The 25,651-nt window shown below is 51.4% G+C and overlaps 2 protein-coding genes across 2 annotated transcripts in view; one reads left to right on the top strand and one right to left on the bottom strand.

Annotated features, from left to right (window-relative positions):
- LOC310751719 (uncharacterized protein) overlaps positions 1-25,651 on the bottom strand; it is a 950,206-nt gene that overhangs the window by 832,265 nt on the left and 92,290 nt on the right. The window lies entirely within an intron of this gene.
- KCNJ10 (potassium inwardly rectifying channel subfamily J member 10) overlaps positions 474-25,651 on the top strand; it is a 32,594-nt gene continuing 7,416 nt past the window's right edge. Inside the window, exon 1 of the mRNA XM_083591436.1 lies at positions 474-1,135. The gene's annotated coding sequence lies outside the window, so the exon portion shown is untranslated. The remainder of the gene's footprint in view (positions 1,136-25,651) is intronic.

Below are 25,651 nucleotides of genomic sequence, written 5' to 3'. Positions count from 1 at the left end.
AAACATCCGAAAGACAAAAACCAGCAATAAACGAAGAACAGATGGAACCTACATCAACAGCCTCACCTAAACAACGATGCTTCTTGACAGGTACCAAAAAGCATTCAGTAAAGGCGCCTCCTGCCTGGTGTCCATAGGCAGGGAGTTCCAAAGGGTAGGTTCCGCCGCACTAAAAGATTGCTTTCCTCCTTTGCTATGCAACTGGTGCCTGTGAAGTCTTTTGGGGGGAGATGGGAGGAGGCCGGGTGCCGTGGGAACCTCATGCAGGTCCCAAGAGAACGGGAAGGACTAATCTGTTCACAGCTCAGCGCAGGTGTCGTCCTCTGCCGCCGCCACCTCTAGCGCTGTGCCTCCACAGACGGGTGCTCCCTCTGCAACAGTATTCATGTGCCTTTTAAATCCAGCTGTAATTAAATACGCCTCTCCCTCCCTCCCCCTTTCATTCTGCCTTCTCCTCTCCCTTGTCCCGTGACCTTTGAACACAGAGGGTTTGGGGCAGGGAGGCAACCCTATCCCCAGCGAGAGATTTGATTTCCATCTCATTAACTCGCCTCTCAAACTTTAACCCTCCATCTCTGCCTGGTGGTGCCCACTCCCCTCCCACCTTTCGCTGCCAGATTTCTCTCCCCCCCTTTCTTCTACACTCCGCACAGCTCCACCTCCTGCCATTGTCCCTTGCCACCGCCCTCCTGCGATAGGCCTGCCGAAGACGTCAATCACCTCCCTCTTCCGCCCCCTGCTTTAAAAAAACAAAACAAAATAAATCCTTTCATTCAATTGAACTTGAGCAAAGTTTTGTAAGGGAGAAAAAGAAAGAGAGAGGGGGGAAAGAGGCACAGAATCCATGGGGCAGACTCAGCCTTTCAGAGCAGCTCTTATCTGATGGTGGGTCCTGAATTTAAAAGCCTTTGCGAGAAGCCTCCGAGCCCCTGTGTTGGCAGCTGTGGTTGAATCCTGCCTCTTGGAGCCCCAGGTTTGGGAAGTGTGTGCAAGAGAGAGTTCACACACACACACAGGGGCAGCAGGACGAGAAGAAGGAGCAACGTCGATTTAGCTCAGACTCCCTTCGGCGAAAAGTCCGGTTGAACCCTGACCCTTGCCCAGTTTTGCTCTTCGGACCTTCGCTGGACTCAAGGTAAGACTCTGTGAAACGGTGGAAGCCACAACAGAATGGTGAGGAGGGCGATTTGACTTTGAGCAGGTGGACAGTGGGACTTCCTGAGATGCTCCACAGGTAGCGAGTTTCCGTTTTGGGAGTCCTACGTACCTGCACTCCTCTTTGACCAGATGCGAAGGAGAGACCTCTCTGGGAGAGCAAAATGTCTGGGTGGATCTGGGGACTTCACTAACTTCCAGTTGCAACTCAGAATGGGGGGAGAAATTAAGTTTGGCATGCATTTTAGTGAGAAACTCTCAAACATGCACTTGATCCAACACACGAAACCCGTCCTTTGGGATTTGCACCCCTCTGAATTTTGCGATCACTTCTGCAGCCAAAGAAGTTGTCCAAAGATGCGCATGTTCGGAAACAGTGCACTTCAGAATGCATGTGTTTGAGACTGCAACATGCAAAATTGCATTGTATTCGGGGAACGGTTGCAGAAAATATGAACTTTAGTCAAAATGGCATGCAAAAAGTGTGTTTAATTGGAGCAATTTGCACTCGGGCACTAACCCATTTTCGTGTTTGAAAAACAACTTGCTGCAGGAAGATGTGAATTTAAATTTGGGGGAAAACGAGGGCCAAAAGGGACAGGTTTGTGCACCCCGAATTGCCACCCCGGCTGCTTGCTAGAGATTCTCTGCACTTGCAGGGCAGAATATTAAACATCCCACCTCCAAAACCGGATACATCCTGACAGCGGGGAAACAAGGAAAATCTTGTAGCAAATGATCTCTCTCTCCCGTCTTGAGCTCTTCTTGGCAAGTTCAGTGGCCCACCTTAATCCCCGCCAGCCGTGTTCATTCCTTGGCTGGCCCCATCTCCTCCTGGAGGGATGAAGTCCCCCGTCTCACTCCATCCCTCTGGCTTCACCCCTGGGTGTCCCCTGACTTGGTTCAGGGTGCTCAGCTGGGCGCTCAGGATGAGAGCGGACGCATGCCTGTGTGGGCTGCTGCATGTGGGAAACACACAGAGCTTTCTCTCACAGAGCCTTGCCAGCCTGGCATTCCATGTTCCCGGATGTTCATTCTGCCTCCTCTGCCCTGCCAGCTTCTTCTCCTTCTTCATGAAATTGTAGAGTCGGAAGGGACCCCCAAGGGACATCTAGTCCACCCCCCACCCCCCGCAGTGCAGTAATCACAACTAAATAATCCCTGACAGGTGGCCATTCAGCCTCCCTTTAAAAACTTGCCAGCAAAAAGTGAGTGCTAGTGTCTCATCTGAATCGCCTTTCATAGAAGCAGAGTTAGGAGGGGTCCTGGCCGGGTCATTTTGCCCAAGCCCCTGACAGACGCTCATGCAACCTCGGCTTAAAAACCTCCAACTTCCTGAGGCAGCCTTCTCCAGCGCTGAAAAGCTCTTAGCTGGGATCCTTCAGCAGCAGGAAAGGAAGACAGTTATCTGAACAACAGGTGCCTTGAGTGAGGCTCCATAACCGGCAGCCTGAGGCCTGGGGTTGGGGCTGGAATGACCCCTTTTGCAGCCATGCCTCAAAAGCCCAACACAAGCCGGTTCGGGGAGGAAGCCTCACGCAGGGGGAGAGCAGCTGCTTTGGCTGAAGAAGGTTATCCCCAGGTTGGTCCGGGAATGTCTCCCACCTGGAACCCGAGAGTGCCATTGCCGGTCAGTTCAGACACCCCTGAGCTAAAGGAACTAGCTGGTTTGCCTCGGCAAAGGCAGCTTCCTGTGTTCCTATTTCAACCCTTGGTTCAGAACCATGAGGACTGGAATCTTAGCTTATTTTACAGGCAAGGTCTGCAGCTCAGTGGCAGAACAGCTGCCTTGCATGCAGAAGGTCCCAGCTCTGGGTGGGGAAGACTTCCTTCCTGGAACTGAGGGCAGCTTCTCTGGGTCAGAGCAGCGGTGAGTTTTAAGCTGAATGACGCCCCTTTCAGTTGCTTCGAAATTCTTCCTAGCCAGTGCGAAGGTTGCCTCTTTAATCTCTCTCAGTATCTGATAAGCTTCAGAGCAGGTATGTTAGGGGGGAATTTCTGGGTGGGATTTCTCTTCAAAAGCCTCAAAACAGTCCACTTTTTAAAATGCATAGCCCAACTTTCTAAGTGTGTATCTTCCCAGGGCTTTCTGCCTTGTGCAAAATACCTCACTACTTTGAATCATTTATTTATTCATCCATATCATGGAATTTACACACTGCCAGATTGCAAACAAACAAACAAAACTCAAAGAGAAAACAGTAGAAGCAAGAAAAATCCGCAACCCTCCTTTAAAACATAGGAAAATTAACATACAGAAACAGATTAAAATCACCTCAATTTTCTAAGCTTGTCTAAACAGGGATTTTTTTAAAAAAGCAGGCACCGGAAAGTGTACAGAGAAGCTGCCTGCTTGATTTCAATAGGCAGGGAGTTCCATCTGTGAATCAGTTGTGAATCACTTGCAAGAGTTCCTTCCTGATATCACACTTGTTTTTCTCCAAGGACCTTGGCGTAAATGGTTCTCTCCCTCTTCATTTAATCCTACACAACAACCCTGTGAGGCAGGCTAGCCTTAAAGAGGGGATGACTGGCCCAAAGTGAGGTTCATGGCCAGAGTGGGCATTTGAGCCCGGCTCTCTCCCAGGTCCCAGTATGACACTCTCAGCACTTTTCTTTCTTTCTTTCTTTCTTTCTTTCTTTCTTTCTTTCTTTCTTCAATTCTGGGATTCTGACCATCTGATAGCTGACCTCTGACCTGACAAGGGTGCTAGGATCAGCCAGCCAGATTTGTATTTCAAAATAGTTCTGCTCATCCATCAACCCTTTAGAGCTATTTATTGAAATGATGTACTTTATTATGATCGTAGATCCCTCTCCTCCCTCAATTTATCCAATCCCCTTTTAAAGCCATCCAAGGTGTTGGCCATCACAGATTCCAGCAAAAAGAACTTCCTTCCTCTCTCCTAATGCAAAACTCAGTGTCCATTCAGAGTCCCTCTGCTCTGCAAATTCTGCAGGAATTTGCAGGAAACTTGGTGGTCATGGTGAATTAGTTTTTACCCATAGAACCTGAAGGTGACTTGTGCATTTTAAACACCTCTAGCAAGACGTTCATCAAGGAGACACTTCCTTAAAGATCTCAGACGAGGGGGAAGGAAACAGGAAATAAAATGGGCAAGTCCTGTGCCCATCAGGCCCAGACGATGGAGACCCCGTCTGATTCATTTCTTTCCCCCTGCTCACCCCAAGCACCTTGGGGAGGTCAGAGTGGACGCAGAGGAAGGCAGCTGTCCTCCTGAACCTTTCAGAACTCCAGAGGACCTCTTTCCCTCTTGCACCTTTTCAAGAGTCACCTGCCAAAAATTCCATTATTTCGTGTAACAAAGGAGGCCGGACTCTTTCTGTGCATCTGGGTGCCCAGCCTCTCCCCCTCTCTCTCTCCTCCAATTTTTTTTACCTCCCTCCCAAATCCCTTTCGCACTCTTCTTTTCTGCATGGCTCACCTCTCTGTGACACAGAGCGCAGTCTCTTTGGAAGCAGAGAGAGAAAGATGGAGAGGGGGAGATAGAGGCAGCGAGGCTCCCCTCCGCGCATACTAATGAACTCCTGATTGTCAAAGCGCTTTTTGTGTCCCTCCAAGCTCCATTCAGGCCCTTCCTCTGCATACAATGCAGCCACTGTCTGGCCTGTTCCCCCCTGCAAAACAGACAAATGCTTTCACCTCCGTGCTTTCTATCCCCTTCTTTTCACCCTCGCCGCCTCCTCCTCCTCTACTCTGGAGCCCGGACAGGTCCCTTCTCCTCAAGGCAAGGAGGCTGAGGTTTCCAGGGCCTGCAGAGATCTGGCAGGGAGCTGTCCAGTCTTTTGCATTTGCCACCCCCAGTTCCTGCTCCCGTTCCGCTCCTCCGTGTAGCCAAGCTCTTCAGGGACACCTGGCGCTGCCGTCATCGCAACCCTGGGAGGAGAAGGCCTTGGATGAGGCAGAGAGAGGAGCTCGTCCCAAGCCAATGTCGCCATGCGGCTCCAGAATCTGGCTGTTGGGGGAAGAGGCTTTCATAGAATCATAGAACTGTAGAGTTGGAAGGGATCCTGAGGGTCATCCAGTCCAACCCCCTGCAAAACAGGAGTCACAGCTAAAGACTCCCTGAACCTCTGCTTTGAAATCTCCAAAGAAGGAGAGCCCACCACAGTCAAACAGCTCTTGGCATAAGAAAGTTCTTCCTAATGTTCAGCCCTCCTCCCCTTTCTTGCAATTTGAATTGCTTTGTTCTGGTCCTGCCCTTGACAGCCTTGCTCCATCCTTCATGTGACAGCCCCTTGGATATCTGACGATGACCATCACGTCAGCTCTCCATCTTCTCTTCTCCAAGTAAAGCATCTCCAGCTCCCTCATGAGCTTTGATGGTCAGACCCACAATCTCCCTTGGTCACCCTCCTCTGCCCACCTCCCAGCCTTCCTCATTTACAACCCCCAGTCTCTGTTCTTGCTCCCTGATTTATCCAAAGCTACGGGGAAATCTGGCCTTGCCAAAATCACAACGACTGGGAGGTCAAAGCCTGGAATGAGGGAGAGAGGGAGAGCAAGGCTAGTCCCAAGTTGATGTTGCCACGAGGCTCAAGGATCTGGGTGTTGGGGAAGAGGCTTTGGCAGGGAGGAGAGAGGGGGGGGAAGCAGGTGCCTGTGTGGGTCCTGGAAGATGCCAGCTGGCTCTCGCTCCCCGCTCTGTGGTTCTCGCCTGCTTGCTCTGTTCCAGCCACTGGTTTGTTGGCAAGTTCCCACCAGGACACATCCTGCCACCTCAGTGGGGAACAAGCGGTGGTGCTGGAAGAAGTTCCCTTTTCTCTGCTGCCGCCTGCAGAATTGCCAGGCCTGCCCAAAAAGGCCTTTGCTGCCCACTGGGCCTAAAGATTTGTGAGTTTCCCCAAGAAGGCAACCTTGCATCTGAAAGCAGCATGGGAGCAGTTTGGAAAGGGACATGATGTTGTCGGCTTGGGGGCAGGCAGCACTTGGCTTCCTCGCGCCAGGTTGCAAAGCTGGATTTCTGGGTGAAGGAACTGGGTGGGCTCTCAAACGCAATTGAGGTGGCTTGGAACTGGGCGTTTGGGAATAAAAGAGGAGCGCGGCTCCATCAGGCCACAGGGACCCATCCAGCCCAGTGCCCTGGCCTGCTCTCACAGTGGGGAACCAGCAGCCCCAGTGAGAAACCCGCAAGCGAGATCTGAGCACAAGGCCGCTCTCCCCTCCTGCGGTTTCAAGAAATTGGGATTCAGAAGCACAGTAGAGACACGAGCAGAGGCAGCGATAGCCCTCTCCTCCTAAATCAGCGAGTTCCGTAGTTTACAAGACATGAAGAAGGACTTTATTTTATCTGTCTTGAATCTTCTGACACTAGTAGACGCTGACACACGCCTGAGATCAGGGATTCCAGATCACTGATGGCATAATTGTAGGCTTGGAAGAGTCACCCAAAGAGTTGTCCAATGTGATGCAGGAACCACAGCCAAACGAAGTTGAAGGTTTCTTGAACTGTCAGTTGCCTTGGAAGGAAAGGCATTGGAATAAATAAACTCCTAGAGACCCCAGCTTGCTATGCGCTGCGAAAGCGCACAAGGCAATCAGGAAGGAAGGCAGTCAGCGCTGACCTTGACGTGGGTTTGGAATACGAGCAATTCCAGCGAAAGGCCTACACCTCTCCGTCCCCTGCGATGTGAGAGTGCCGGTCTTGTACACCCTCAGTTCCTAGACGTGGCCTCCGTGCCCCCAGCCTGTTCTCTCCACGCCCAGACACAGGTTTTAACAAGCCGGCTCTTGTTCCGAGCACCTCGGTGGTGCCCTGGAGGAAGAAACAGATTTGCAGCAATCCTCTTTCTCAAGCAACCCGAGGTTACAGTTTAACCAGAGTTTGCCGGGGGCTAGGAAAGGCTCTGTGATGTTTGGGTGGCGCTGCTGCCATCCCTGCTGTTTCAGCAGAGGAGCGGAGGGGAATCTCTGAAAATGTTCTGTGGAGAGCTTTGGAGGAAAATGGGGCACTGCCCCACCAGTCTCAGTCTGCCCCCCAAGCAGTCCTCCCTCTACATACCTGCCTACCGTCCTATCTGCAACCAGTCCAGGGGCTCATAGAAACCTAGAGCTGGAAGGGACCCCCAGAGGACATCCAGCCCACCCCCTACAATTACAGCTAAAGAATCCCAGGCAGATGGTCCCCCAACCTCTGCTTAAAAGCCTCCGGTGAGTTTTGCTATGCAGTTAGGCTCCCCAGATCCTTCAAGAGCCTTATCACGGAGGGTGAAATTCTGAAAGACAAATAGCCACATGGGGAATGCTTCATTTCCCCTTGGAATATTGTAGCTGGACCTTGCAACTCAAGACTGTGCAGGTGGAAGGCAGGACACAAGAACCTCAGTAGCCCACTTGGACTACTGCAATGTGCTCTATGTGGGGCTACCTTTGAAGGTGACTCGGAAACTGCGACTAATCCAGAATGCGGCAGCTAGACTGGTGACTGGGAGCGGCCACCGAGACCACATAGCACCAGTCTTGAAAGACCTACACTGGCTCCCAGTACATTTCCAAGCACAATTCAAAGTGTTGGTGCTGACCTTGAAAGTCCTAAACGGTCTCGGTTCAGTATACCTGAAGGAGCGTCTCCACCCCCATCGTCCAGCCCCTGAGGTCCAGCTCCGAGGGCCTTCTGGCGGTTCCCTCATTGCGAGAAGTGAGTTTACAGGGAACCAGGCAGAGGGCCTTCTCGGTGGTGGCACCCACCCTGTGGAACACCCTCCCACCAGATGTCAAAGAAAAGAACAACTACCAGACTTTTGAAGACATCTGAAGGCAGCCCTGTTTAGGGAAGCTTTTCATGTTTTATGCATTACTGTATTTAAATATTTTGTTGGAAGCCGCCCAGAGTGGCTGGGGAAACCTAGCCAGATGGGTGGGGTATAAATAATAAATTATTATTATTATTCATTATCAGAAGAGCCTCCTGGATCGGGCCCAAAGGGCCCATCTAGGCCTGACTCCTGTTCTCTCAGTGGCAAAGGAGGACCATGGAGCCACAGCACAGCCCTGGTGGCTAGCAGCCTTCAAGAGCCTCCCCCTCCATGAATTCATCCAATCCTCTTTTTAAGCCTTGCAAATTGGTGGCCATCCCTGCAGCAGGGAGTTCCACAGTTCCACCTCTGCCCTGTGTGGAAAGGGGCTTTCTATGATCTGTCCTGAATTGTCCGCCTTCATGGCATGCTCCCAAGCCCAGTGGAAGGTAGAGCCTTGCATGGATTTCGGAGAAGGAAACATCTGTCCCCAGAGATGCAATTTAATTTTTTTTAGGGGGAGAGATATTTAGAGGTGCCCTTGGAGAAAGACCATGGCTGGTCCCCTTCTCCTTCTCAGAGAGAAGGATGCATAAAACTGTTACATGCTGTACATTTGGAGTCTCCCAGTGCTCCGCTCTCTGCCCTAATTAATGCCGGTTAAACCACATGCGGTTAATGTTTAATGCCTGTGAGAAGTTAATGGCTCTCCGTGGAGGGGACCTTCTGCTTCTGCACTCTTTTAGCGTTTCAGGAGTGGGTCGGCAAGGGAGGGGGCTCCGTAAAGCAGGCTGGCCCGAGGCAGGAGACAGAATCATAGAACTGCAGAGTCGGAAGGGACCCCAAAGGCCATCTAGACCAACCCCCTTTGATGCAGAAACCACAGCGGAAGAACTTCTGGCAGGTGGCCACCCAACCTCTCCTTGAAGACCTCCAACCAAGGAGAGCCCTCCATCTTCTGAGGTCACAGAATCAGAGTTGGAAGGGGCCTCCAAGGGCCATCTAGTCCACCCCCAGCCATTCAGGAACTGTAGTTCAAGTATCCTTGAGAGGTAGGCATCCAAATTCTGTTTAAAGTCCTCCAACAGAGGAGAAGAGGCCGCCTTCCTGAGAGGGGAGTGTGGGGAAACTTGCCTACTGTACACGGACATCAGTTGCCCCGCCCACTCTGCCTCTGGCCCCGCCCAGCACTGGCATGCGGCCCCTGCGTCAACTCCCAGGCGGAAACGTGGCCCTCGTGCCAGGAGAGGCCTCCCCCCCAATAATACATAGGGGAAATGGATAGAGAGAAGTTTCTTTCCCTCTCTCGTAAGACTAGAATGCACAGGCGCCCAGTGAAGCTGAAGGCTGGAAGATTTGGGACAGGGAAAAGGAAGGACTTACAGTGCAGCAGAGAGTTAGTCTGTGGAACTCCCTGCCACTGGAGGCAGCGACGGCCACCAATCTGGATGGCTTTAAAAGAGGATTCGACAAATTCGTGGAGAAGTGAGCCAGGGATGGCTGCCAGCCATGACAGCTGCACTCTGTCTCCACAGTCCTAGACAGTGATGCTTCTGAATGCCAGGAAGGGAGGGGGCTTTTGTACTCAGACCCTGCGTGTGGGTTTCTCTTTGGGGGGCATCTGGCTGGACACTGAGAGAACTGGATGCTAAATAATAATAATAATAATAATAATAATTTATTTATTTATACCCCACCCACCTGGCTGGGCTTCCCCAGCCACTCTGGGGGCTTCCAACAAAACACTAAAATACAGTAATGCATCAAACATTAAAAGCTTCCCCAAAGAGGGCTGCCTTCAGATGTCTTCTAAAAGTCTGGTAGTTGTTTATCTCTTTCGCATCTGGTGGGAGGGTGTTCCACAGGGCGGGCGCCACCACCGAGAAGGCCCTCTGCCTGGTTCCCTGTAACTTGGCTTCTCGCAGGAAGGGAACCACCAGAAGGCTCTCGGAGCTGGACCTCAGTGTCCAGGGAGAACGATGGGGGTGGAGACGCTCCTTCAGGTATACTGGACCGAGACCATTCAGGGCTTTAAAGACTAGGTGGGTCAATGGCTCTTCTGATGTCCTTATGGAACCTCCAGGTCCAGAGGCAGTCTATCTGGATTCCTAAGTTCTAGGGGGAATTTTCGCTGCTGTGAGAACAGGACCAGATAGGTCCCCTTTGGACTCTTCTGCTGTTCTTCAATGCTACTTCAGTGGCCGTTCACAATGCGGCCAGCCAGGCTGCTTCTGCTTTCTGAAAGGTGTAATCGCCCATCTCCGAGAAACAAGCCTCCGTTTCTTCCCAGAGCTGATAAAACTCTCCTGGGGGAGAGGCCGTGTTTCGTGGGAATCTGCCCTGAGCCGACCCCATCTCTCCCGCGGCCGGCCAGCTTATCAGGAAGCCAAAGAAGAGGTGACCTGATTGCAGGACCCAAGTTTAGCTGCAAAGGAATAAGAGATTAAAAGGGAGAGCCTGGGTAGTCTTTTCATCCAGCTGTGAGTGGAGGCGGCGAACAAGGGCCAGTGGGAATTAAATCTGGGCCCTTTCCAATTAGTATAATGCCAGAAGTTTTAAGCAAGGAGGGAAAATGGGACAATGAGAGAAGTGGGTCAGGATAAGGACCGTTTCCTTCCGGCTGGAAGGCTCCAGCAACTGGGATTCAGTAGCCCTGCAGAAGAGCAGAGCCATTGTGGCTATCAGCCATCAAGAGCCCTCTCCTCTTCCGTGAATTTGCTTAATCCTCTTTTAAGGCCATCTGAGCTAGCTATGGTTTTCCCAGTAGTGATGTATGGAAGTGAGAGCTGGACCATAAAGAAGGCTGATCGCCGAAGAATGGATGCTTTTGAATTCTGGTGCTGGAGGAGACTCTTGAGAGTCCCATGGACTGCAAGAAGATCCAACCTCTCCATTCTGAAGGAAATCAGCCCTGAGTGCTCACTGGAAGGACAGATCCTGAAGCTGAGGCTCCAAGACTTTGGCCACCTCCTGAGAAAAGAAGACTCCCTGGAAAAGACCCTGATGTTGGGAAAGATGGAGGGAACAAGGAGAAGGGGACGACAGAGGACGAGATGGTGGGACAGTATTCTCGAAGCTCCCAGCATGAGGGAGGCAGTGGAAGACAGGAGGGCCTGGCGTGCTCTGGTCCAGGGGGTCACAAAGAGTCAGACACGACTAAATGACTAAACAACAACGAGCTGCTGGGCCCCCCTGCCTCATGTGGAAAGGAGTTCCACAGTCTAACTATTTGCTGTGTGAAGAAGGAATTCCTTTGATCTGTCCTGCTAGAGATGCAGAAAAGGACCCCCCCCCCAATTTGGGCATGTGGCTACGGGACCGCCTCTCCTGGTATGTCCCACGGAGGACCTTACGGTCTTCAAACAAAAACATCTTGGAGGTCCTGGGCCACAGGGAGGTTAGGCTGGCCTCAACCAGAGCCATGGCTTTTTCGGCTGCGGCTCCGATCTGGTGGAACGCTCTGTCCCAAGAGACTAGGGCCCTGCGGGACTTGACATCTTTCTGCAGGGCCTGCAAGACAGAGCTGTTCCACCAGGCCTTTGGCCAAGGCGCAGTCTGACCCCTCCTTTGGCAATCCGCACAGAACTCTCGCCCAATGGTTGCCATTAATTTGATTTGTACTGATTTTACAATGAATTGATTTTAGAATGCTGTATTATTTGACTGTTGTTAGCCACTCTGAGCCCGGCTTCAGCTGGGGAGGGCGGGATATAAATAAAATACAGTGGTACCTCGAGTTAAGTACTTAATTCATTCCAGAGGTCTGTACTTAACCTGAAACTGTTCTTAACCTGAAGCACCACTTTAGCTAATGGGGCCTCCTGCTGCCGCTGCGCCGCCGGAGCACGATTTCAACCTGAAGCAAAGTTCTTAACCTGAAGCACTATTTCTGGGTTAGCGGAGTCTGTAACCTGAAGCGTATGTAACCTGAAGCGTATGTAACCCGAGGTACCACTGTATTATTATTATTATTATGTGGCTACCGTCTCCTCCCGCATCGCAGCTGTGTTCTGCAGGGACCCCAAGGGAAGGAGAATGCCCTCTGACAACCCATCTTCCCTTTCCCCCTTCCCCCTCCTCTCCCTCCAGCCAGAAATCTTCTTCTCCTCCATCCCTGTGTCTTCAGGTGAGAAAACTGATCCCCCTTCCCACAAAGCAGCCTTTGTCCCGTCCTTCTGGGGATTAGCACAGCCGGCCTTCCTCCAGCCTTGGCCTCCTTTCCGCTGCCCAGGTATCAAAATCTGCATCTGGGTTATAAAAAAAAGCACTTTGCCGCTGCTTTGGAGTGTGCAGGCAGCCCCTGCGGAGCGGTCCCTCCGAGTTGGGGCGCTGCAGGGCTCTGTCGGCAGCAGGAGGAAGGAGACTGGTTTCGGTGGGCTGGGAATCCCAGAATTTTAGAACTGGAAGGGACCCCCAAAGGTCATCTAGCACAACCCCCCGCAACACTGGAAGGAGGCGCGCAGAGGCTGGCGCTCAGCTGGAGCTCAGGCTTGGGGCCGCGTCCTTTACGATGGGCCCTGGGCTGGAATGCAGGCGTCTGGGGTGCAGCAGTGTTGCCTAGTGGGTAGAGCATCTGCTTTGCACGGAGGAGAACCCAGGTTCAATCCTGGGGAAGCCCTCTGCCTGAAACCATTGAGAGACGCTGCCAGTCAGTGTGGAGGGCGGTGTGACTATTTAAGCCGGTGCTTCACTCCGAAGCCTGAGGACTGGAATCTTGCTTTTTCTGTAGCTCCTTAGAAAAGCCCCTGCTTTGCAGGAAGACAGTCCCAGGGGGAATTTTTTTAAAAAAGAAAAAAGTGGTGACAGGGCCAGATTTGCATATACAGTGGTACCTCGAGTTAAGTACTTAATTGGTTCCGGAGGTCCGATCTTAACCTAAAACTGTTCTTAACCTGAAGTACCACTTTAGCTAATGGGGCCTCCCGCTGCCGCTGCGCCGCTGGAACATGATTTCTGTTCTCATCCTGAAGCAAAGTTCTTAACCTGAAGCACTATTTCTGGGTTAGCCGAGTCTGTAACCTGAAGCGTATGTAACCCGAGGTACCACTGTAAGCTATAACGTAGGGCCCCACTCTCTTGGAGGGCCCCCAAAAAATTAAAGGGGAAAAAACCCCTGGATGTACATTTACAAAATATGATAAAAAAACAAATAAAATAAAACCTACATACAGCAGGAGTATTTTGTGTTGTGTAGGCTCCTATGATGTAAGTCATGGGCCCCCAATCATTTTAAGTTAGAGCTTAATAATTAATATTATTAATATTAATATTAATTATTAATATACTTCTTAATTGTATTTCGCTATTAATATACTTCTCCTTAACTGTATTTCAGTTCAACAATTACTTTGATAAAATACACATTTTGTTATGTGCAAATGCCTTTAGATACCCATTAGGTCCATCAATTACCATGTTCAACACGAATATGCGACAATTTGTTGTTGACAAAGGACAGCTGGACACAGAAAAGGCCCCATTACCTTCAGGAGCCGAGGGCCTCATCAAACCTGAATCCGGCTCTGGGTGGAGACGTGGTGGGAATCCTTCTATTCTGGAAACAGGATTTGGGGTGCCCAGGGCTTCCAAATCCAGGAGTCGGGGTCCACTGGAGACCTTTGGAGGGCCGCATGAGATGTGCAAAAGAGGCAGCCTCCCTCTTCCAGCTGGTCAGGAGGGAGTCTGGCCGGGCCGGTCCACCCAGGAGGGAAGATGAGGAAACTGCCTTAGGGGGCAGGATCCGCAGGGGCAGCAGACCCAGCCTCCTAGGAACGCATCGCCTGCTGTCGCTGCTGCTGGTGGTCTCCTTAGAGGCCGGACCTGCCTCTTCCTTGGCAGCCGCCACCCCCTGCCTCCTTCACAGCAGCCTCTTGTTGTTGTGGTTTAGTCATTTAGTCGTGTCCGCCTCTTCGTGACCCCCTGGACCAGAGCACGCCAGGCACTCCTGTCTTCCACTGTTTCCCTCATGCTGGTAGCTTCAAGAACACTATCCAACCATCTCGTCCTCTGTCGTCCCCTTCTCCTTGGGCCCTCCATCTTTCCCAGCATCAGGGTCTTTTCCAGGGAGTCTTCTTCTCTTCTCCTGAGGTGGCCAAAGTCTTGGAGCCTCAGCTTCAGGATCTGTCCTTCCAGTGAGCACTCAGGGCTGATTTCCTTCAGAATGGAGAGGTTGGATCTTCTTGCAGTCCATGGGACTCTCAAGAGTCTCTTCCAGCACCAGAATTCAAAAGCATCCATTCTTCGGCAATCAGCCTTCTTGATGGTCCAGCTTTCACTAGGCCAGTGTTTCTCCACCTGTGGGTCCCCAGATGTTGTTGGACTACAACTCCCATCATTCCCAGCCAGCATGACCAGAGGTCAGGGATGATGGGAGTTGTAGTCCAACAACATCTGGGGACCCACAGGTGGAGAACCGCTGTTCTAGGCAAAGAGGAGGAGCCGGTGGTACGTCCACCCCAGGGAGGAAATGGCAGGAGGTGCCCTCTGGGGTCTGCACTCACCGGAGGAAGAGGCAACGTTTTGTGGTTCCCCTCAGACGCCAAAGTGTCTTGGGGGCCCCCAGATGCTGGAGCTGAGCAGGTGGGCTGAGAACAGCATTTGCAAATGTGTCCCTTGACCATAGCGGTCAACATTTCCCCATTTTTAAAGGGAAATTCCCTTATTCCGAATAGGATTCCTCACAAGAAAAGGGAAAAGTTGACAGCTATGCCCTTGACCCGCTGGGTGTCTGTTTCTCCTCTAAACTGGCACTCTCTCCTCTTTGCAAAGGTGGCAGCTCCTTGAGTCGCCCGATGGCCACATCCTTAGGGGCTCCTTCCAAATCTCATCAGCTGTGATCCCTGCATTACAGCGGGTTGGGCTAGATGACCACTGGGTGTCCTTCCAGCTCTACAAGCCTATGAGTTTCATCCTGGATTGTGGAGCCCTGAATCTTCTTTCCAAAGGGGAAGGGTAGCCCTACCCTCAAAACTGCTTTGAAAAGAAAATCCAATTTTGTATCTGCATGTGCTGACTCTGCTTACCTCTTAGAGACAGCTTCCTGTCCATCACTTGTACTGTCAAAATTCAACAATGAAAATTAAAATAAAATCCCAGTTTTGCACCAGAGTGCTGTGTATTCACAGCTTGTTGAAGCTGCCTGTTCCTTCGAAGCTTTGTGCTTTCTCTGCACAACCCACCCTCCGTATACTCCATTGCAAAGCCCATGTGCCCAGCACCCAGATTCTTTCTGCTTGTAGGTTTTGGCTGCTGCAACCCTGAACCACTCCAATTAATACTGATTCAATCAGGACACACCCAAAGTCCACTCCTTTGCAGCTCCCAACCTCCAAACCAGAAGTGACAAAGAAGAGTCAATTGGTTAATTTCGCTTTCGCTCAGTTTCGCATGTTTCCAGTCCAAAATTCACATCTCCACATTTCCAAATCAGTTCCCCCCAAAAAAAGGTCGTTGTGAAAATGAATCAGGATTTTAGTGCTAAATTCTCCAAATCAACACATATTTTGTATGCAATATTGCCTAATAAGACACATTTTTTCCATGATAGGCAATGCATGTTTGTCCTCACTAATATACACACAGTTTGCACATTTCCGGAGAGGTTTAAGGCTCAGTCCCTTTTCCCAGGGAGCTCTGGGGTCTCCTAACAGCTCTCAGCACCCTTAACAAACTACAATTCCCAGGATGCTTTGCGGGAAGCTATGACTGCCTAAAGTGGTGTGATAAAGCTTTAAAGGGATGGTGTAAATGTGGCCTGATGTACCAGACCGTCCACAAATCGTTCCTCTTAATCAGTCACTCTGCAATGCCTACCCAACGTTAACACACTATTGCCATCTGAAGGGTCTTCCCTGTACTATAGCGAAACATCACCAGGATAAAATAAACAAACTCTGCGCAGGAGCATCGCAAGAGCCTGCTGGGTCAGCTGCCAAAAGGGACTCATCCAGTCCGGCCTCCTGTTCTCACCGCGGCCGACCAGATGCCTTTTTTGGAAAGCCCACAATCAGGATTCGAACACAAGAGCAACTCTCCCCTCCGGCCATTTCCAGCAATGGGGAGATGGCTAGGAGCCTCCGAGAGCCCTCTCCTCCTCCATGAATTTTTCCAATCCTCTTAAAAGTCATCCAAATTGGTGGCCCTTCCTGCAGGAAGTACTTCCCCCAGTGCTGTGTGAACCCATAGCATCATAAAACTGTAGAGCTGGAAGTCCTTTTTTTATATACAGTACATCTGCCATGTGAAAAGTCACATTATTCATAGCTGTCAAGCGTCCCTTATTTGGCGGGACAGTCCCTTATCCCGCTGCTGTCCCCTATTGATGATGTCCCTTAAATAAGCTCCTGAAGGTAATGGGGCCCTTTCTATGTCCAGCTGTCCTTTGTCAACAACAAATTGTTGCTGTTTTTTTGTGTTGAATATATGCTATATGGTAATTTATGGACCTAATAGGTATCTAAAGCCATTTGCATGCAACAAAATATGTATTTTATAAAAGTAATTGTTGATCCCTTATTTTGGCTGCTGATCCATTATTTTCGAGGCTGCCGGTCCCTTATTTTCAAATCTGTAAGTTGACAGCTATGACATTATTTCATTAGGAAGTTATGACAGGGCTATTTTTCTAGAAAAAGAGGGGCCAGAGCTCACCCTGAACTTCTCCCTTGCTCTCTTCGAATGGCCATGGCACCCACCTGAGAGATGCTGGAGGGGAAGGCCCTGGATACACACCAATCAGAAACCAAGCATGACGTCTGACCCAAAATCTGCTCAGGCCCCAAAGCAGTATCAAAAGTGGGATCGTGGGCAACTTCCCTGATCCCAACATGAGCACAAAGAATTATGAAGGCCCAATAAAAAAGACACCTGGAGGGGTCCCTCCAGGGCAAGGTACTTTGTGCATGCTCAGAGGTACTTTTGTCCATTATTTTCAACCCATCAGTTAATTACAGTCAACATACCAAAAATATAAAAAGTTATTATAACTGGAAGGTTGCAGAGTTTGGGACTGTAGGACTCACTCCTGCAGGGTTTCCCATAATAGGCATCTGGCTGGCCGCTGTGAGAACAGGACACCGCTCTCTATGGACCATTGGCCTGACCCAGCAGGCTTTTCTGAGGGGCCAATGGAACCTCCAGGTCCAGAGGCAGTCTATCGAGATCCGTGGGGGGCTTTGGTCACTGTGATGACAGGGTTTGGACTTCATGGGCTATTGGCCTGATCCAGCAGGCTCGTGTCCTGAGGGTTAGCTTAGGCCAGGGCTGTCTTAAGCATATGTGGCGCTGGGGTGCAAATAAGAATAATAATTTATTATTTATACCCTGCCCATCTGGCTGGGTTTCCCCAGCCACTCTGGGCGGCTTCCAACAAAATATTAAAATACAGTAATACATCAAACATTAAAAGCTTCCCTAAACAGGGCTGCCTTCAGATGTCTTCTAAAAGTCTGGTAGTTGTTGTTCTCTTTGACATCTGGTGGGAGGGCGTTCCACAGGGCGGGCGCCACCACCGAGAAGGCCCTCTGCCTGTTTCCCTGTAACTTCACTTCTCGCAGTGAGGGAACCGCCAGAAGGCCCTCGGAGCTGGACCTCAGTGTCTGGGCTGAACGATGGGGGTGGAGACGCTTCTTTGGGTCTACTGGGCCTTTGAGGCTGTTTTGGGCTTTCAAGGTCAGCCCCAACACTTTGAATTATGCTCGGAAACGTACTGGGAGCCAATGCAGATCTCTCAGGACCGGTGTTATATGGTCTCGGCGGCCGCCCCCAGTCCCCAGTCTAGCTGCCGCATTCTGGATTAATTGCAGTTTCCAAGTCACCTTCAAAAGGTAGCCACACGTAGAGCGCATTGCAGTAGTCCAAGCAAGAGATAACGAGATCCACCCCCCGCCCCCGGTTGCCCAGTCCCAGGCGTGCAAGAGGGCAGAGCTGGCCGGCCGCCTCAGTGTCTCGCTGGATCAGTTGCCCCTGAATTCGCGGCACACAGCCGCCCGCAGAAGAGCCCACCGTGGCGCTTTGACCGACTGGTGGACTTTTCCCTGGACTCAGCTCTCAGGCCCCGCACTCTTGGCCTGGCGCCCCTGGGAGCCCAGCGCCCAGGTGCCCCACACCCCTAGCACTTATAGGTAAGACGGCCCTGGCTCAGTCAGTAGAGAAAGAGACTCTTAATCTGAGTTGTGGGTTTGAGCCCCGCGTTGGGTGAAAGATGCCTGCATTGTAGAGGGCTGGACTAGAAGACCCTCGTGTTCCCTTCCCACTCTACAATTCCATGATTCTCTGATTCTTAAAGCATCCCTGGGCGAAATCCTCTTCCAGAACTGAGTCCCAGCTCAAATTAAGTCTTACCACCTCACCCAACCCTGAGCCCAGGGCACTTTTCCATCCAGGGAGGAAAAGCTACCATGCCAGGGTCGCATAAATACAATTGGGTACTTCCATTTTCAGAATCCCCTTTCCTGGCCCCAAAGGCAGGCAGGTGCCAAATACACACTTTTTTTTTCCTTTTTGGAACTCTTAAAAATCTCCTCCATAAAAAACATTTGCTTGGAGATGGTCCGAGGCACGAGGCTACACGGAACGAGATCTCCTGCCCACCTGCTGCCAAGGCAGATGGTCAACTCAGGTTTCGGATAAGCGATGGACGAGGAGGTGGCCGGGGGGGGGAGCAGTCCCGTGGCCAGAAGGCTGGCATCGCCCCCTCAACCCCCCTCCTGAGAGAGGGCTCAAAGCCTTTTGGAGGATGCGCTGAGCAAACTGAAAGTTAGATAAAAGACAAGCCAGTTTGGGAGCAGCAGCAGCTGCACTAGTGAGGTTGGAGAGGAGGGTTCGAGTCTGGGATGTGGACAGTCCTGAGCGAGAAAGAACAGTGGCCTAACTGGGAAAGCCAGCCCTTCCTTCATGATCAGGAGGACTAGAAACTTGCCTTCATTTAAGGGCTCAGTGGGAGAGCACCAACTTTGCAAGCAGAAGGTCTCAGATTCAATCCCAAACATCTAAGAGTGCTGGTTGTTGAGTCGTTTAGTGGTGTCCGCCTCTTTGTGACCCTCTGGACCAGAGCACGCCAGGCACTCCTGTCTTCCACTGCCTCCCGCAGTTTTGTCAAACTCATGCTGGTCGCTTCGAGAACACTGTCCCACCATCTCGTCCTCTGTCGTCCCCTTCTCCTTGCGCCCTCCATCTTTCCCAGCATCAGGGTCTTTTCCAGGGAGTCTTCTCTTCTCATGAGGTGGCCAAAGTATTGGAGCCTCAGCTTCAGGATCTGTCCTTCCAGTGAGCACTCAGGGCTGCTTTCCTTCAGAATGGAGAGGTTGGATCTTCTTGCAGTCCATGGGACTCTCAAGAGTCTCCTCCAGCACCAGTAATAATAATAATAATCATTATCATCATCATCATCCACCCATCTGGCCGGCTTCCAACACATATCAAAACCTATTTCCAGTTAGAACTGGGAATATCCCGTTTCTAAAACCCTGGAGAGCTGCTGCCAGTCAGTGCATGCTAGATGGGTTCCTGGTCAGCCTGAAGCCGCTTCCTTTGCCCCTCCTTCGCTCCTCTGGGCCATGAGCTCCCTCTCCTCTCTGCCTCCTTCGCTCCTCTGGGCCATGAGCTCCCTCTCCTCTCTGCCTCCTTCGCTCCTCTGGGCCATGAGCTCCCTCTCCTCTCTGCCCTTATTTACTCTCCTGGCTTTTCACAGTGAATGGACTCCCTGGGAAGACTCTCCTTCCTGGGAGATTTTGAAGCAGTGGTTGGGTGACCATCTACCTGCATTGGATGGGGTTGGACTGGATGACCCTCGGGGTCCCTTACAGCGCTACAATTCTGGGAGCCTGTGGCCTTGACCTCCTTCCAGTCCCACTTTGGACTTTGGTGTGCTGGGCCCGGAGGTAACCTGAGAACTGCTGTCCAGGGCAGGACCAGAATCCAAAGGTTCTGCTGGGAGTCAGTCCAACAGGGCCAAGGCAGGACACGAGGCAGGAAACCAGGCAAGGACAGGTACAGGATCTCAGGCAGGATCTGGCATACAGCAATGTTGCTCCCTCAACCTGGGGCGGGGTCCAATAGCCTTTTCTCTCTGTTGGGGTAACCACCGGTCCTGATCCCCTGGCGACTCACCTCCCTGTCTCGCCCAAAGGCGAGCACTCCTCCTGTGAGTACTCAGGTCTCTCCTTCTCTCAGACCTGAGTCTCTGCAGCTCGGGAGACGTCGGTGGGTTACTAGACCCAGGAGCCGCCTCAGCCTCCCCTGACCCAGCCGGTAGTGGAGCAGCTGCAAGTGATGGCCCAGCTGGAGGCAACGAGGTCATCCCTGCATCTGGAGCCAGGGCAGGATCAGGCCCCTGACTCGGCCCAGCTGGTGCTTGTTGCAGGGGAACCTGTGCAGACTGGGGCTCTTCAGGATCAGGTACCAGACTTGGTTCAGATGATGCCTGAGGCAAAGGATCCGGTGCAGACTGAGACTCCTCTGGTTCTGAGTCCGAGTCCCAGGCCATCACATTTGGGGAAGTAGGGAGGAGATGTTGACCTCAACATTTTTCCAGCCAAGGTGAAGACATCTCCTTGGAGGATTTCCAAAGCTGACGGCGAAGGAGAGGGGGCTTTGGCGCCGGTGTCCTGAACTCCCCCTCGGGGTTCTTGCCTGCCAGTTCAATGCCCTTCTTGGAAGGTGCGGCCGGGAGCCGGAGGGCAAGCCTTGAAAGGAAACAGAGCCCCCCCCCAAGGGACACTTTCGGCCCTCCGCCATTTTGGATGACTCAGCCCAAGGCCTCAGAAAACCCCATGGCCGTCGCCAAGGGGGACAATGGAAGCCGGCGCTCGGAAACTCGCCCCACACCTCTGTTTGGGCTCTGAGGACTGTGTCCACCCCTTGGACCATCGCAGCTTCCCCTTCATCCCCGACAAAAGGGAGATTTATCCTTGGGGCGCCCCCTGGGGAGCTTGGCAGCGTCCCCAACCCAGCCAAGAGGAAACCTTTCGTGCCAGGGAACCTGGAACATCGAGGCTCGGCTCTTTTTTGCAGAGGGAGGTGGGCAGGTTCTTCAGGACGAGGGGGCAAGGGATTTTTTTTATTGGTGGGGGGCGAAGGAGCAGCAATGCAACCCCCCCCAAACCTCTTTCTCCCCAGAGAAAGCGCCACGCAGAGGTCTGGCCACTGGGGAGCAGCCATCGAAGCGCTTGGTTTCCATGGGATGTTTCCAAACAGTTGAGATGCCAAGATGAAAAGGTCCTTTCTTGTTTTCCGAGTTGCAAAGGGGGGGGGGATGTTTTCTGTTTGCAGGGAATGAGGTTAAAGGGGAGGGGGGCGAGAGAGATGCTTGGGGGGGGTGAGCGGAGTGACTCAGTCGGAAACACACAGGGGTTTGTCTCTTGGCCTCTTTCATTTCCCCCTTTTATTTATGAAGCCGCGCGTTAAACCCAAGAGGAGGAGGAGGCGAGGCAGCGATCACAGGATGCCCAGCGTCAGGGCCGGCACCACCAGCGGGACTCGGGGCCTGTGAGGTGGCAGAGCCAGGCTCGCCATGGCTTCTCCCTTGCCTCCTGACTCGCCTTTTGGCCAGCAGTCAAGGGAACTGGGTTGCTCCCCTCCTCCCTGAAATGCAGAATGTGTCAGAGGCCGGAAGGAGCGACAGAGGGAAGGAAGGAAACAGCCAGAAAGGGAGAGGGAGATAAATATCTGCCTGTTCAGAATCTAGACTCACAGAACTGCAGAGTCGGAAGGGCATCTCCAAAGATCCTCTAGTCCAACCCCCTGCAATGCAGAAATCTCAATTCCACTTTCATGGGGGGTCTTCTTCTTCTTTGTTTAACTGCATCATGATGATGATGATGATGATGATGATGATGATGCATTTCTATCCCACCTTTTCCTCCAAGGAACTCAAGGAGGGAAACATGGTTTGCCCCATCGTCATTTAATCCCCACAACATCCCTGCAAGGCGGGTTAGACCGAGAGACTGGCCCAAGGTCTCCTGAATGAGCTTCATGACTGAGCTGGGAATCAAACCCTGGTCTCTCAGGTCCTATTCAGACACGCTAACCGCTAGGCAGCACTGCCATAATACCCTGCCATCCCTCAGGAGGAGCCCAGGGGGGTGAGGCAAAGCAAAAGCATTCTCAGACAAATCAAAACATTCCAGAAACAAAGGGAATGGCAGCATCTAATTTCACCGTCATGGTGAAAAACATTCTTCCATTCAATGAACGTGGATTTGCCAGGAACATGCAAAGTGCCTTCTAGATCAGGCCAGAGCCTCCTCTTCTCACAGTGGCCAAAGGCCCCTAAGAGCCTAGGAATCCAGATAGACTGCCTCTGGACCTGGAGGCTCCAAAAGGACAGCCTGGTTGCTGGATCAGGCCAAAGTGAGCCCATCTAGTCCAGCCTCCTCACAGGGGCCATCAGCAATGTCTAGGCAACACAATGACCATATACATATGTAATAGACAATCTTTATAGAATTCCTTCAAACCGTAACAAGTACAAAATGAAATCTTTACTCTCAAAGTCTCTGAAAGTCTTTAAATGAAGCGAGGTGCTTCATTCGAAATAAGAAGGGGTATGTACTCTTTTTCATTACTGTTTGTATTATAGTTTATAATTTTTGTATCATGAGATGTGCCTGCAGGTCATCGCCTGTAAAATTTTATTTTCAGTTTATGAAGCAATTCTATATCCTCCCACCAGGCTGACGAAGAATTCTACGAAACAGCAGTCAATATCTGGAATCTCTGTTCAGTGTTGGACATCGTATTTGCCGAATACACAAAGCTTCACAGCTTTTCCTTCATCGTACGAAGTTTGGTACCTCGCTTCGTTTAAAGGTTTTCAGAGACTTTGAGACCAAAGATTTCATTTTGTACTTGTTATGGTTTGAAGGAATTCTATAAAGATTGTCTATTGCGTATGTAGATGGTCATCGTGCTGCCTAGACATTGCTGACATTCTCTTTGCAACACAGGGGTTTGCTTGGTTACCAGATGCCCTAAAAGGGAAATCCATATGCAGGACTCGAACACAAGATCCAACTCTCCCCTCCTGTGGTTTCCAGCACCTGGTATTCAGAAGCACGGCTGCCTCTGACCGTGGAAGAGCAAAACCATCATGGCTATTTGTCTCATTCTTTTTTAAAGCCATCCAGGTTGGCGGCCATTGCTGCCTCCAGTGGCAGGTAGTTCCACGGGAAGGAGGACTTTCATCTACCTGTCCTGAATCTTCCAATTATTCAACTTCATGGGACACCCAGGAGTCCTAGTGCTACAAGGGAAAGACTTTTCCCTGTCCAGGTTCACAGAGTGGGGCGCTTGGATGCCGGGGGGGGGAGAAGAGAGGGGGCTCAGCCAGGCTGAGAAACTCCCCCCCCCCCCGAAAAATGCTGGTTTTGGTGCTCTGTGAGCAGGAGCTGTTGAGACGCTGTTCCAGCTGCAGGGGCTGATCCTGACAGCCTCCAATGGAGCCATCTCAGCCTTGTGTGCAAAATTGAATGTGAGGCGGATGTTATGAAAGGGGAGCTGAGTCTGGCAGAACGAGAGGCCAGCGGCGCAGAGAGAGAGAGAGAGAAGGAGAGGAAGAGAGAGAGAGAGAGAGAGAGAGAGAGAGAGAGAGATGGGGGTGTCGTCTCCTCCGAAAGGGAGGGTGCAGGATCAGGCCGAGGGACAGATGTCACTCTGCATCAGACAGGACCGGGGCTGACTTCACGGATGTTTGTGCTTTTGTCAAGACGTGGAGCCAGGAGAAGAAGCATAGAACCATAGAAGTGGGGGGGAACCCCGGGGTCATCTAGTCCAACCCCCGAAATGCTTTGCCAGCATCAGCGGGAGTTAAACTGCGGAACTCTCTCCCTCAGGAGGCACGGAGGGCAAGCAACTTGCATGGCTTTAAACTGGGCAAACTGGTTATGAGGCCTGCAGCCCAGCTGCACCAGCCCCGTCTTGCTGGGGGAAAGACTCCCAGTGGATCTCATGGCTCAAACAATCAAAATCAAGAGCGGGGGGGGCATTTTTGCTTTGATCAAACGAAACAAGCAGGCAGACAATAGTTCCTGTTCGGAGAACGTTGCCCTGAAGTCGTTCTCTTCAGAATGAGTCCGCCTCTTGCCTTCTCATTCAAGTTAGCCCTTCATCCTCCAGCGCCATGAGGTCTAGTACCTTCATCTTTAAGGGGAGCTCTGCAGTGCAGAAGCAGAGCGCCTGGTTTGCGTGCAGAAGGTCCCAGGTTCCATCCCTGGACAGGGCTGGGGAAAGACTCCTCTTCTGAAATGCCGGAGTGTGGCTGCCGGTCTGTGTAGACAAAGCAGTATAAACTATTTTGAGGATTAAAACAGCAACAGCAACAATCCAGCCTTATACGTATTTTATGAAATAAACAAAAGGATTATTAAAAGGCCGCTTCCGATGTTCTCCTTTAAATCAGCCCTTCATGAGGACTGGAATCTTCATTTTCAGGGGAAGGGTGGCAGCCCAGTGGTAGAGCACTTAACTTTGCCAAAGGACAGCCCTGCGCTTCACTCCCCAGCAATATTTCCAGGTTTTGGGGGGAAGGAGGACCCACTCCCTGCCCAAACCCCCGTGAGCTGTTGCTGCCGGTCAGTGCAGACAGCCCTGGGCCAGGTGGAGCAGTCGTCTGGTTCAGCCTGAAGCAGCTGCCCCCACCCTCTCCCTTAAATCAGCTGCAGGGCTGTTGTGACCTTACGTGTGATCTTTGTCACGCATAATTTGGGATTTGTGACATCTTTCCGCAGGGCCTGCAAGACGGAGCTGTTCCGCCTGGCCTTTGGGCTGGACTCAGTCTGACACACACCTCTATCTATCATCTATCTATCTATCTATCTATCTATCTATCTATCTATCTATCATCTATCTATTTTCCTGATGGAACCCCTATATAGGATTAGTATATAACTTTTCCCTCAGCTCTTTTTGCTGTCTCATGTAGGACCAGCATGGATAGTTGGCCCCCGGTGAATATGTGACGTTTTCTCCCCCTATGGCTTTGATCTATATTGTTGTTTAGTCGTTTAGTCGTGTCCGACTCTTCGTGACCCCCTGGACCAGAGCACGCCAGGCCCTCCTGTCTTCCACTGCCTCCCACAGTTTGGTCAAACTCATGCTGGTCTCTTCGAGAACACTGTCCCACCATCTCGTCCTCTGTCATCCCCTTCTCCTTGTTCCCTCCATCTTTCCCAACATCAGGGTCTTTTCCAGGGAGTCTTCTCTTCTCATGAGGTGGCCAAAGTCTTGGAGCCTCAGCTTCAGGATCTGTCCTTCCAGTGAGCACTCAGGGCTGATTTCCTTCAGAATGGAGAGGTTGGATCTTCTTGCAGTCCATGGGACTCTCAAGAGTCTCCTCCAGCACCAGAATTCAAAAGCATCCATTCTTCGGCGATCAGCCTTCTTGATGGTCCAGCTCTCACTTCCGTACATCACTACATTTTAAACTGCATTTTAGACTGTATTCTAACATATATTTTAATCAACAGTTTTTTGTGTGTTTTAAAAATGTTTTTACTGTATTTATATTCAGTGTTAGCCGCCCTGAGTGTGCACAGCATCGCCTTGAGAAAACGTTGCGGCGGATGGGAAAAGGGGGGGGGGGCTTTTGGAAAGATGTCTGCAGCCGGAACCCAGAAAGAGCATCGCCACCAGCCTTTTGCTCGCGGTTTAATGCAGTTACATAAGAGCAAGTGGAAAATAGGCGGCCTCCGAGTACCCAGTTTCGTGGCACCACCTGCTGGCGCAAAGGGGAGAGGCTGCA

Source organism: Podarcis filfolensis (genome assembly GCF_964270895.1).
Source record: "Podarcis filfolensis genome assembly, chromosome: 16".
In the NCBI taxonomy this organism is placed as follows: domain Eukaryota; kingdom Metazoa; phylum Chordata; class Lepidosauria; order Squamata; family Lacertidae; genus Podarcis; species Podarcis filfolensis.
Note: the sequence above shows the minus strand (reverse complement) of the source record. Positions and strands in the feature narration are given on the sequence as shown.